The following is a 12,251-nucleotide window of genomic DNA, read 5'->3' as shown; positions in this document are numbered from 1 at the left end:
AAACAAACACCCTTTTCAATGGTCAAAGAGAGGGAAAACCTGGGAACACTTGTCTTGCACAAACACAAGGAAAATACAGAGGCATGTCCTGCTAAATGACCGACAAATACTTGGGCTTTCACTTCTCTAGTGAGCCACAAGATTATCCTCTGAGGCATTGAGAGTGCTTTGAAACTGAATCAAATGTAAATTGTGTAAAACTAAAACCACCCTTCCTACTGTACTGGAAAGTGACAGTTGGGTTGCTAACATTCCTGCTGATTACACACTAGTGAATTGACTCACATTAAACCAAAATGTTATTCCAGGTTTGATGGTCACAGCCTGCCTGCCTGTCAACTACTAGGAACAATGATATTCCCACTTCTGTGAAATATGGAAAACTGTCACTAGAAGAAGCAGAATAAGAAGAGAAATTGTATTCCCTGTGAAAGGTGATGGCCATGCAGTCAGCCTCCGTTCTCCAGTTCTAGCCATGGCAAATATTTAAAATCAATCTAGGCAAATGCAATAATTTGAGAAGTAGAACAGATTAGGGTGAGGGCGTATATTTATGGGAAGCAATTCGGGGGGGAAATGTGTTCAGAGTCTCCTGCGTTTGCGATCCACTTTATTTTCTGCTGAAACTCTTAGCAGTTTCCTACCAGAGCAAACAGGAATTCTGTTGATGCTTCAGAAAATGAAGTCCTGCACAGCAGTCAATAGAAAATAATGGATATCAATTACACCGCTGGAACTGCTGACTTGATCAGATTTTATAACTCTTTAGGGGTCTGGTTAATAAACCCACTGAGAGAAGTGTCATGCCTTTTATGGGAATATGTTCCACTGCTTTATTTTCTATGAAGAAACAAGTGGCAGTTACACACAGCGCTGCTTAGTCTGCCATAGACTCCTGAAGAATTCAGAAGTGATGGGAGACGGACATGAGTTATTTGTTCTCTAATGGAGGGATCACTGCCCACAATGGGAGGTACTTGCTACTGAAAACCAGAGTTATTCCTTTCACTCCATTTCAATCCTGTTTATGAGTTTAGGGAATAAACTTGCCATGAGTGATGTAGCAAGAGCTCCCTTGTAGGGAGATACAAGACCAGACAAGTTTGGGCAACCCAGCCAATTCATCAGCCCTTAGCTTTTGCTGTTTTTTTGTTTTTTGCGTTGTCAAGATGACACCTTCCCGTGCACAAGAGCTCTTCTAAGGAATCCTCAATCTTCATAAAAGCCCACTGGGAACAACAGCCACCTCCAACAGGATACATTAGCCAGAAGTCAGAGGGGACAAGCTCAGCCAACTAGCACACAGCCTGTACTTGGCTGTACCTTGGAAGCAGCTACAAGACTGGTGACCTCATGGTGGCGTGAAATTACCTCTCTCCCTTTCTAGTTTCAGAGTGATCTGGGTGTTAGACTTCTGCAAATAAGCCAGCTTTCACAGAATCCTCCTTGATGATACACTACCAGTGAACTGGAAGATGCTTAAACATGCTGTTCCTTCATTTCCTATGATGCTTTAGATCAGCTTGAGTTTGGATACAACCTTCTTTGTTTGCTGAGAGCTGCCTTATTTCTATGAAAGGGTGCCTGAAGACAACAAAAGGTCAGGCCCGTAAGTGTTTGGGCTTGATACTGGAATCACTGCGTGAAATTCTATGGCCTGCATTGTGCAGGTCAGGCTTGCTCGGTATTTCTCAATCTTTTCAGATTGGTGACCATGCATTTGAAGTAAAAAAATCCCGCCCCGCCCCCCTACTTTTACTATAAAAGTCAGAGTAAAAATATATTGATGATAACAACAATAAGCTTGTATAATTTATTTCCATGTCTGTTTCAAGGTGTTAAAAGAGAATACTTGACTGTGAAGAGTAAAGGCATGTGGGGAGTGGGGGAGCAAGATTTTCTTTGCTTTAGACTTTTCAGCAATTCACAACTCCCCTGATTGCCTTTCATAACCCCCTTGGAGGCCACGACCCACCCGTTGAGAAACAAAGGACTAGATGATCATAACAGTCCCTTCAGTCCTTAAACTCTATGAGATCTATGAAATTCTATACAAGACATGTGATCTGCCTATAACATGATATTCATGGCGAAAGTGGTCCCTGTGCTGAAACCCTTAGTATATAGGCCTTGTACTGCTGGCAAAGGGTTGAATTTCATCCTATTCCCTCACTCTGCTTCCCTTATTAAGAGCAGTTACATATTTGCAAAGGGATGACAACGGAGCCATTCATTTAAAGTGCAATGAAAAGTGGGGTTGAGAACGCAGAGTGATTTAGCTTTCGTCTGTTCTTTTCAATATTTTATTTGTGTTGCATTTTCATTTATTCCTATCATCTTGAGCTCTAAAATTAGGAATGCAGCTTTCTTACGTGGCATCTTCCCGTGGTAAATCTAATTAAAGAGCCATTAAAGTGCCGGTGAGCTCTATTATATGAAGGTGACCTGAGCTCCTGCTAAATGTTAACAGCATTCCCTGCTGACTGGCACTGAGTGAGGAACATGCACTAGTGGTTTTATTGATGGAGCTTTTAAATTAATATAGTTATTAAAGTGCCTTGTGTGTTACAGAATACTGAATAAACATGTATCGTTCTCTGGTCGCCAAAGTGTGTCATATGCTCCTTCAGCGCTCTCTACAGAGGATGACAAACACACACCGGCACCGTTCATACTTGTGAGGCATGAAGAATACCAATGATTGTGGAAGAAGCAGGTAAGGGGAAAAATACACAAGCAGCCTCAACAAAAGTTTGGCCACCTGAAAAGTGCTAAAATGCAATGAAGAGTGGGAGGAAGATCAGGCTGTTCCCAGGGACACTGCAAGGAATAACGGGCCTCATCCAAAGCCCACTGAAGTCATCAGAAATCTTTCTATTTAGTTCAGTGAGCTTTGGATCAGGCTCCCAACATATCACAGTTCTTCCACATGCCTCCTCTTTCCCGGTAAGTGGAGAGTTCTTCAGCACAGAGCAGGCATCTAACTAGGTCCATGGTAGCAATGCTAGACTACATGATCATGAGGCATGGACAGCGTGTGAGAGCAGAGGGCTTGCTGGATAACCACAGGAAAGGAGCTAAAGCCATTTCAATGCAGAACATGCTTTGTCTTGCAGATGCACTGGGCCTAGGCCCGTTTGGTGTGAAAGTATAATCCTGTCAAATTATTCAGTGCATGGACAGCATCAGATAAGGCAATTCTGGGCTCTTCCTCCAGCGCACATGGTAGCTGTAGAAAGTCTAAGCAAACCAGACCTTGTAACCCATGCACGCCATTACCAGTTTCCTAGCCAAGGGATATTGGCCAACATTTTTAAAACTCTAGGACCAAAACCTGCTCACAGTTACTCTGATACAAACCTGGAATAACTCCATTGATTTTACTAGATTTACTACAGTATAAGTGAGAGCACAATTTGACCCTGAATGTTCACATTTGGAAAACAATTGGGCCACCTCCAACAGTTCTGTTCTGACTACACGGATTGCCACATCCCCACACAGAGCAAAACCAGCTGACAGCTCACGCTGAAATATCTCTTTTACGAGTAGGAAATTTGTCCGAAGTAGGTTAACAACAGCAAAATGCTAATGATCAGAATAATAACAGAGCAGCACCCATCCATTATTGCACTTTTCAGACACACTCCCTAGGAAGTATCGTTATGTTAAATGAAATCTGCACCCCGAGCTACATCAAAGTCAGGGAGATTTGCATCCCCAAAACGCTTTCCTTCTGGTAGTTGCCTTATGGTTGACTTGGGAGTTCACAAATCATTGAAATACTTTAACTCTTTTAGCCTGGCAAGTAACTATTGCTAAGTACGATAGAAATCCCTGGGGAAAGATGAGACCTTAAAGCTAAAGCAAATGAAGCTTTCATAAAAAGCTGTTACTATCCAGGAAGATGAAATGCAACTAAGGCTGGACAGAAAACAAGAATTCCATATCGTTAAAACCCAGGGAGGGCGTTGAAATTTGTTTGAGAGACACCCCCCCTACACCCCAAAATAGCCAATAGCCCAGAGATGAGGACAATCATCTGGGATGTGAAAGTCACTACTGTGCACAGACTTAAACCTGGGTTTCCATATCTCAGGTGAGTGCTTTACCCATTGAGCTACTGGCAACTCTGGGAGATTATATATATATGTGTATAATATATATATAATTTCCCAGAATATATATATATATATATATATATATGCATATATATATATATATATATATATCTACACAGAAAATCTCCCAGAATAGTCAGTAGCCCAGTGGGTAAAGCACTCACCTCATGTATGGAAACCCAGGTTTAAGTCTGTGCATATATATACATATCCATTATTGCACTTCATCTATATATCTCCCTCTCTCCCCAGAGATTCCCTCCTGAATGTGAGAAACATTCTCAATGGAAGTTAAATCAAAACTGATATTTTTCTTCAAAAGCATTTTGTAGAAATCTTTTCAATGAGTTCCAATTGCAATATATTTATTGCAGTGCTTTAAAACAAAAGGCATCTTCTGAGGCATGTTAGCAACAAGAAAAAGCTCAGGGAAAGTGTGGGACCCTTAATGAATGGGGGAGGCAACCTAGTGACAGATGATGTGGAAAAAGCCAAAGCACTCAATGCTTTTTTTGCGCCTCGGTTTTAACAGACAAGTTCAGCTCCCAGACTGCTGCACTGGGCAACACAGCATGGGGAGGAGGTGAGCAGCCCTCAGTGGTGAAATAACAGATTAAGGACTATTTAGAAAAGCTGGACATGCACAAGTCCATGGGTCCAGATCTAATGCATCCGAGGGTGCTGAGGGAATTGGCTGATGTGATTGTAGAGCTATTGGCCATTATCTTTGAAAACTCGTGGCAATTGGGGGAGGTCCCAGGCGACTGGAAAAATATAGTGCCTATCTTTAAAAAAGGGAAGAAGGAGAACCTGGGGAACTACAGACCGGTCAGCCTCACCTCAGTCCCTGGAAAAATTATGGAGCAGGTCCTCAAGGAAACCATTTTGAAGCACTTGGAGGAGAGGAAGGTGATCAGGAACAGTCACCATGGATTCACCAAGGGCAAGTCATGCCTGACCAACCTGATTGCCTTCTATGATGAAATAACTGGGTCTGTGGATATGGGGAAAGCAGTGGATGTGACATATCTTGACTTTAGCAAAGCTTTTGATACGGTCTCCCACAGTATTCTTGCCAGCAAGTTAAAAAAGTATGGATTGGATGAATGGACTATAAGGTGAATAGAAAGCTGGCTAGATTGTTGGGCTCAATGGGTAGTGATCAACGGCTTGATGTCTAGTTGGCAGCCAGTATCAAGCGGAGTGCCCCAGGGATCAGTCCTGGGGCCGGTTTTGTTCAACATCTTTATTAATGATCTGGAGGATGGTGTAGATTGCACCCTCAGCAAGTTTGCAGATGACATGAAGCTGGGGGGAGAGGTAGATATGCTGGAGGGTAGGGATAGGATACAGAGGGACCTAGACAAATTGGAGGATTGAGCCAAAAGAAATCTGATGAGGTTCAACAAGGACAAATGCACATACTTAAAGGTCCTTTTACACCACTGAAGTCATATAAAGGGGCCTTAGTATAAATGGAAACCAGGGCCATTCTGTTCAAAAACTGCAGAATCCATAGGCAATGTGTTTTTAGTGCATGACAGCCAGGACCACTACACAAAGGAAGATTCCCTGCTCCACCTTAAAATCCACAGAGTCACCATCTTATCCTGCTTATGCCTTACTGTAATTGGTTTATAGGAACAGGGCTTGGTTCATAAACTACACCGCATAGAAAGAGGGACGCTGTTGAATGCTAGCGAGGAGCTGACACATCACTCCCGTAACAGGACACAGCCTGTGTCAGAGGCTGCAGATTTCAGGAGTCCTGTGGGCTGCAGAGGAGAAAGCTGCCCAGGTAGAGATCAGTACAGGTGCAAGTAGCTGAACAAGTGGAACATGTTCCTCTGATCTCCCTTTTCATTTGTTTCAGTCTGGTTGGACTGAACAACTCCATTCAGCAGGTAGGAAAATCCCCCGTCTACAGGTTAACAACGAAGGAATTAATTTACAAGCATTTTCTTCCATTTAGTAGCCTCAGACTGACGTACGAAAAGGCCACTAAGGCTCGGCAAGAGGATAATTACTGTTTTCAAAATCTCCTCAACCAACCTGACATTTCATGCTTGCAGCTGATCATAACCAGTGTGACGATCGGGCTGCTGTACATGCCCCATAACGAAAGCAATGACTCAGGCCTGGTTCTCCTAGTGCAGACATTAACACTCTGAGAACAGTGAGTGTAAAAACACCAGCAACCCTGAATTCTCCCCTCACACCGGTGGCAGGATTTTATAGCCACTCAGCTTGCGGGTTCCTGTTCAAGAAAGCACTTAAGTGTATGCTGGAAATCAGTGGAACTTAAGTGGGTGCTTAAGTATTTTTTTGAACTGGGGCCTTCTTTTGCACCACAAAGAATGGTTAGCAGGTTTCTTCAGTTCAATTGTGGCCTTTTAAAATTAGTATCCCATGTGAATCCTGCAGGTGGGCTATTCCTGGGTGCAAGTGTTCTAAGATGAGTATCTTCTCTGGAAACAAAACAATAGAAATCCTTAGATTAAATGACATTTGGTGACGGCAGCAGTAGGGGCAAATATATTTACTCTTATTGCTTCTTTGAAGAAGAGAGATTTGTTTGATAATTAGGCAAACAATCTTCCATGCTGACAACTCCAGAGACAGGCAAATCTGTTAGAACACCACTAAAGGCTAGAATGTGGTGTTAATGAATGAGTCTGGGTTTAGATTTAATACAGTGTTACCAGCAACATTTAACAATGGATAGAAAATGTCCTATAATGTGATTTACCGGGGACGTTGTTCTTCCTCTGAGATACATGTTCTTGAGGAGCAGGGAGTTCAGCTTTGCTGGCTCCGGAACTTACATGCACTTAGGAAGAATCTGTAATACCCACTTTCTATGGTTTAAGAAGACATCTAGCTGGTGTCAATTTCTATTCCTCCCAGCCACCCCCTGCCACCCACCATTTCCTGTACAAAAAGGAGAACATTTGACCCACAGAGGTTACTTACTAATGAATTCTTTCACATTCTCCTGGAGCGTTAACTGCATGCAGCATTGGCAGCTGGCCCAGTGGAAAGGGAGAATGCTCGATCCCAACCAGCCCCTTGGAATGAGTCTTGTTCTGAGCTCCTTTTTGACACCCTATGCAAGATGTGGAACCTGCCTTGGCCTCTGCGTCTGTATTTTCAGGTTTAATTTGCCAGTATTCACATGCACTGCTTAAAGCACAAGGTGGAGTGGCTAATACAGAGTACCCATTATTGTGAAAACGTCTGTGAACTGTTGTGTTTCACTGGGCTACAGCTAATGCCTATTGTGTCAGGGTTTGAACAATTATTTGATTGTCTTTCAAATGTTCCCCTCTCTTCCCTTTTGGATTTTGTTGTGTAGGTTTTAAAGGGCAGTGCAGCCAAGAGATCAGAGCCCCTTGGGATGTGATTCACAAGCAGTACAACAACTGGTACTTTGGGGTGCAACCCCCATCTATAGGAATACATGCTACAGGCACATACAGTGCTGACTGGTTGAAATACTCAGGACAGAGAAACCGGAAAGAATGAAGAGAATGAAAAGTTCTCCTAAAGCAGGAGCTGGAATAAAAGACAAGCTGGCTGTGTTCATTTGGCCTTAGCCCTCTTTACAAAGAGCTTGGACAAACATGTAATCTCTCTCTTCAGTTTTCAGGATCTGTACACCAGATATGCATTGCATCTGAACAGTCCAGTAAGGAATTCCTTTTCCTTTACAAGGTTCCATGTGCTGGGTAGAGTGTAAACTCCTTGCAGCAGGGACCATGTCTTCCTCAGCTTTAGTGCAGCTCTGAGCATACTGCTGAATCTTGAAGAAATAATAAATAATAATAGTCCTAACAGTTGTGTGCCTTGATGTCACAATAAGCATTTCCTAACCAGTCTTCCTCCTTTCTGGGGCAGCTTTGCACTTCTTTAATGCCCTTCCCAATGTCACTCAAATGAGTCTTTATTCTCCCTCTGAAGGATTACATCTGCAATCCAGCATTAGCGGAATCTGAGTTACGACTTGTTGGGTGAGCATAACGTTAATGTTCCTTTTCAATTGGAGCATTGTGCGTCCATTGCACTGTGGCATTATCCCTGCAATTTTTCAAGTTGTATTCATTTTCTGATGTGTTTTCTTCTTTCTTTGTTAGTTTATATTTCTTTTTAATGGATCCTTTTGTAATAATCCTTCTGCTGTTGAGATATATCTCTGCTGAGTGCAGAAGCCACAAGAAAACCAATTAAGCTACATCCAGAGGTCTTAGAGCTCCCATTTATTACTATTAGAGAAATATGTTAACCTGTGAATAACTGTTCTTTAAGAACCATTGCACGAAGTGTGCAGTTGGCCATTTTAACATACGATGAAGTGTTTGTCTATAAATTCAAGAAGCAAGTCAAAGAAGAGAGGTAGGCCATGAAAATTAGACATACACAGCCTGGCTAGCTGACAGCTAAGACTAGGAGATGGCAGAGGTCTTACAAAATACAGTATTTGAAGCATGGAAGCAGTAAGGAAGAAAAGGAATTGTTTAGTGTGGTCCAAGAGTATATAACTACTGTAGAAGTAATTGGTGCCCTGTGTGCTGCATAGGCACTGTTCGCCTCAATTGTAGCAAGAGCAATGGAAGAAGAATGTAATAAACAGAGCCCTCAGGATGAGAGCTGCCCACCTAGGGAGCTTGCCAGAAAGCTGGACTTGACAATATTCTGATTGGTCTTTCAATTCAGAGCATAAAACTTTACAAGCTCCTCCTCTAGCCTTATTCAGCTGGGCTCCAACCGCCCTAATCAAACTGCTTTGTCATTATTAACTACAGATCTTCTGAGAAACCAAAAAAAGATAAAAAAGGAGAGGGGGGCTAGTGGTGAGAGGGGCATATGTGATCTAAATGAGCTGTTTATATTTAGGAGCCTGCTAAATTTCAAATGGGATAATGAATTAAATGAAATAGAAAGCATAGTATGAACTGGAAATGTCCTGTAGTGACTAAAGCAATTAATCTCTACTGAAATAACTTAAGCCTTTTAATTTGTGCTGCGTGACCAGTGTAACCAAAGGGCGCAGGTATGAACTAAGCCCTTTGCACTCGGAGAGCACACGCCCACCAGGCCACGAATTGCCAGCATTCCCGTTGTCCTCCCTCCGGTGCATGCTAGGCTTTAATGCACACAGCATGTTCATCCTCAGCTACTTACCTGCCACAGAGTGACAGCCAATGTGGCATTTGTCGTTTTTATGACAGATTTGTTTTGAAGAGCAAACTGGCTTGTAAATCAATTTGTGGCACCTAGGTGGAACCCAGCACATAGACAGCATGCTGCTGAAGGCAGGGCAAGCATCGCAAGAGAAAAGAATAGCACAGCTGAGCACAGCAGTAGCTGCTGTGCTATTTAATGAAGTTTTGCATTTAAGAAACATCCCTTCCCTTTTGAGTATCAATGTCCAGCCCAACTTCACAATTACATTGTAACAAAAGGCTTTAAGGCATATGGAGTGAGCACCCTGCAGAATGGTTTGTTCACTCATTGGACTTCAAGAGACACCAGTGCTGCAGGTCTGAGACCAGATGGGACCCCCCGGCCTGTGAAGTGGGGAGAGGAATTTCTTTCCAGGTTTGAGAGTAGCAGCCGTGTTAGTCTGTATCCGCAAAAAGAAAAGGAGGACTTGTGGCACCTTAGAGACTAACCAATTTATTTGAGCATAAGCTTTCGTGAGCATCCGATGAAGTGAGCTGTAGCTCACGAAAGCTTATGCTCCAATAAATTGGTTAGTCTCTAAGGTGCCACAAGTCCTCCTTTTCTTTTTCCAGGTTTGATTTGCTGAGCTCCAAAGGCATCTCCCTGTCTATCCCTCCCTGCTTTATCTTTATGCTTCCCCTACTCATTGCCCACAACTTCCTCATCGTAAGGGTCTAGAAAACATCTTAGGCCTGGAGCAGTGGATGCTGAAGGCAGCTGTGGAAAGAACCAAGCTTTTGGCCTCCTTTTGGGAATGCGTTATAAGAGAGATGCTGTTGGCGACTTCTTAATATCAGCCACCACGATGCATCAACTAAACAGGACTCTGGACTTAGTAGTTACAGCCCTGTCTGCTGGTATTAAGGTCAAGAAACTTCTTTCCAGTTTTATCAAGCCCCTGAGCCCCTAGTGGATCCAGAAAAGAAAAATCTGTCATGCTCTTCCCAGCCTTAACCCAGTGAGTCTCTTATGCCAGTTATTGGAGCAGGTGATTATTGTCTCTAATTATTATTTTACTTTTATTAGGCCTGACACCTTTCCCCATTTTATTACCAAAAAATTCCACAACTGCAACAACTTTCTCTCAAGGTCAGACATAAACATTTGATTTTTCCAACTGCACACCACGGAGAAGCCAAGAGCTTTTCCCTGCCTGCCTCTTTGTAACTTTTCTGCCTACCAGGCTCAGCATTCTGTTCTGCTGCCTCCCTTTCCTTTATTTGTGTCACGGGGTTTTTCAGATTGCAGCTCAAATAGATTGTGGTCAAGTCTGCTTAGAGGACACCACCTGTTTGATGGAAGCAGTGGAATTGCATTTTTTGTTTTTGAAATGCCAGTAATCCCTGTTCCGAGATAAGTGGGTCAACAAGTAGAGGGCCAAGGGGTATCTGTTGGTACCTTATGGGAATCTAACTGCAATGCCCTGCTGCTATACATTGTCATTCTTGTTATTTTATATTAAATAACTTCACTGCAACATAAATTACATTTACAATGATATTCAACAATTGTCACAAGCAGAATTAAAATTAAATTAAGCAGGAAAAAAAGGGGTAGGGAAGACTGTAAATGGGAAAAAATGCCCTCTGTAGTATATCAGTACTGCCTGGGCCTCCCTTCCTGACTCTGCATTAACAGACTGTCAATTCTGCTGCAGGCAGAGCCGGAGTTCTATAGAGGCATCTTAAAAACCTGTCTCTTCACTGACTGGGAGGGGGACTGTGTGATGTATATTTGGAGCAGTTATCCTACTATCCCTGGCATTAATTTCCCACAGCAGAATATTTGCTGAGCATCTGCTTTAAAACAACGGAGTGAGATAGCGAAACCAAAACAAGACGACATACATTTTAGCCCATGACATACAGCCACAATGAGGACTATAATGAATGTGCAGGGGAATCAATGCAAGAGGCTACACTTGTTAGACAACCTCCTGCCTCAGCAGAATGCCACAAAGCACCTGAAAATCCCAGGTAAAATTCATCCCTGTGCTGAGAGGGGCCAGCACCAGAGCTAGGCGCACTATTGCGCTACATGGAATGTAGGTGGGGCACAGGCCGAGGGACAGGGTTGGATTCCATCCACTCTGAGCACAGTCTGAGCCACCCTTATTAGCAAACCATCTCTGTGAAGCACATGTGTTTTCTCCATTGCTTAAGGATTCAACACATACAGTCCATGCGGTGTACATAACGTATGCAATGCAAGATGAAATTCAATGAAGATAAGTGCAAAGTACTACACGTATAAAGAAAAATCAAATGTGCAGCTCCCAAATGGGGACGACCTGGGTAGGTGGTAACACTGCTGGAAGGATCCCGGGGGTTATTCAATTTGTTACTCACTATATGAGTCAACAATGTGATGCAGCTGCTAAAAAGGCTAAATATTGTTCTTGGGAGTATTAACAGGAGTGTCATATGTAAGACATGGGAGGTAACTGTCCTGCTCTACTGGGTACTAGTGGGGCCTCAGCTGGAGTACTGTGCCCAATTCTGGGAGCCCCACTTCAGGAAAGATGTGGACAAATTGCTACGAGTCCAGAGGAGAGCAACAAAAATGGAAAAAGGGTTTAGAAAACCTGACATGAAAAAAGGTTAAAAAAAACCCTAGGCCTGCTTAGTCTTGAGAAAAGAAAACAGAGGGAACCTGATATTGCCTCAGATATGTTAAGGGCCTTTATAAAGATGATGGGGATCAATTGTTCGCCATGTCCACTGAAGGTTCCCTCTATTCGACATTGGTGAGGCCTCATCTGGAGGACTGTGTCCAGTTTTGGGCCCCACACTTCAAGAAGGATGTGGATAAATTGGAGAGAGTCCAGCGAAGGGCAACAAAAATGATTAGGGGACTGGAACACATGAGTTATGAGGAGAGGCTGAGGGAGCTGGGATTGTTTAGCCT

The sequence above is a fragment of the Caretta caretta genome, chromosome 26 (genome assembly GCF_965140235.1).
Source record: "Caretta caretta isolate rCarCar2 chromosome 26, rCarCar1.hap1, whole genome shotgun sequence".
In the NCBI taxonomy this organism is placed as follows: domain Eukaryota; kingdom Metazoa; phylum Chordata; order Testudines; family Cheloniidae; genus Caretta; species Caretta caretta.
Note: the sequence above shows the minus strand (reverse complement) of the source record.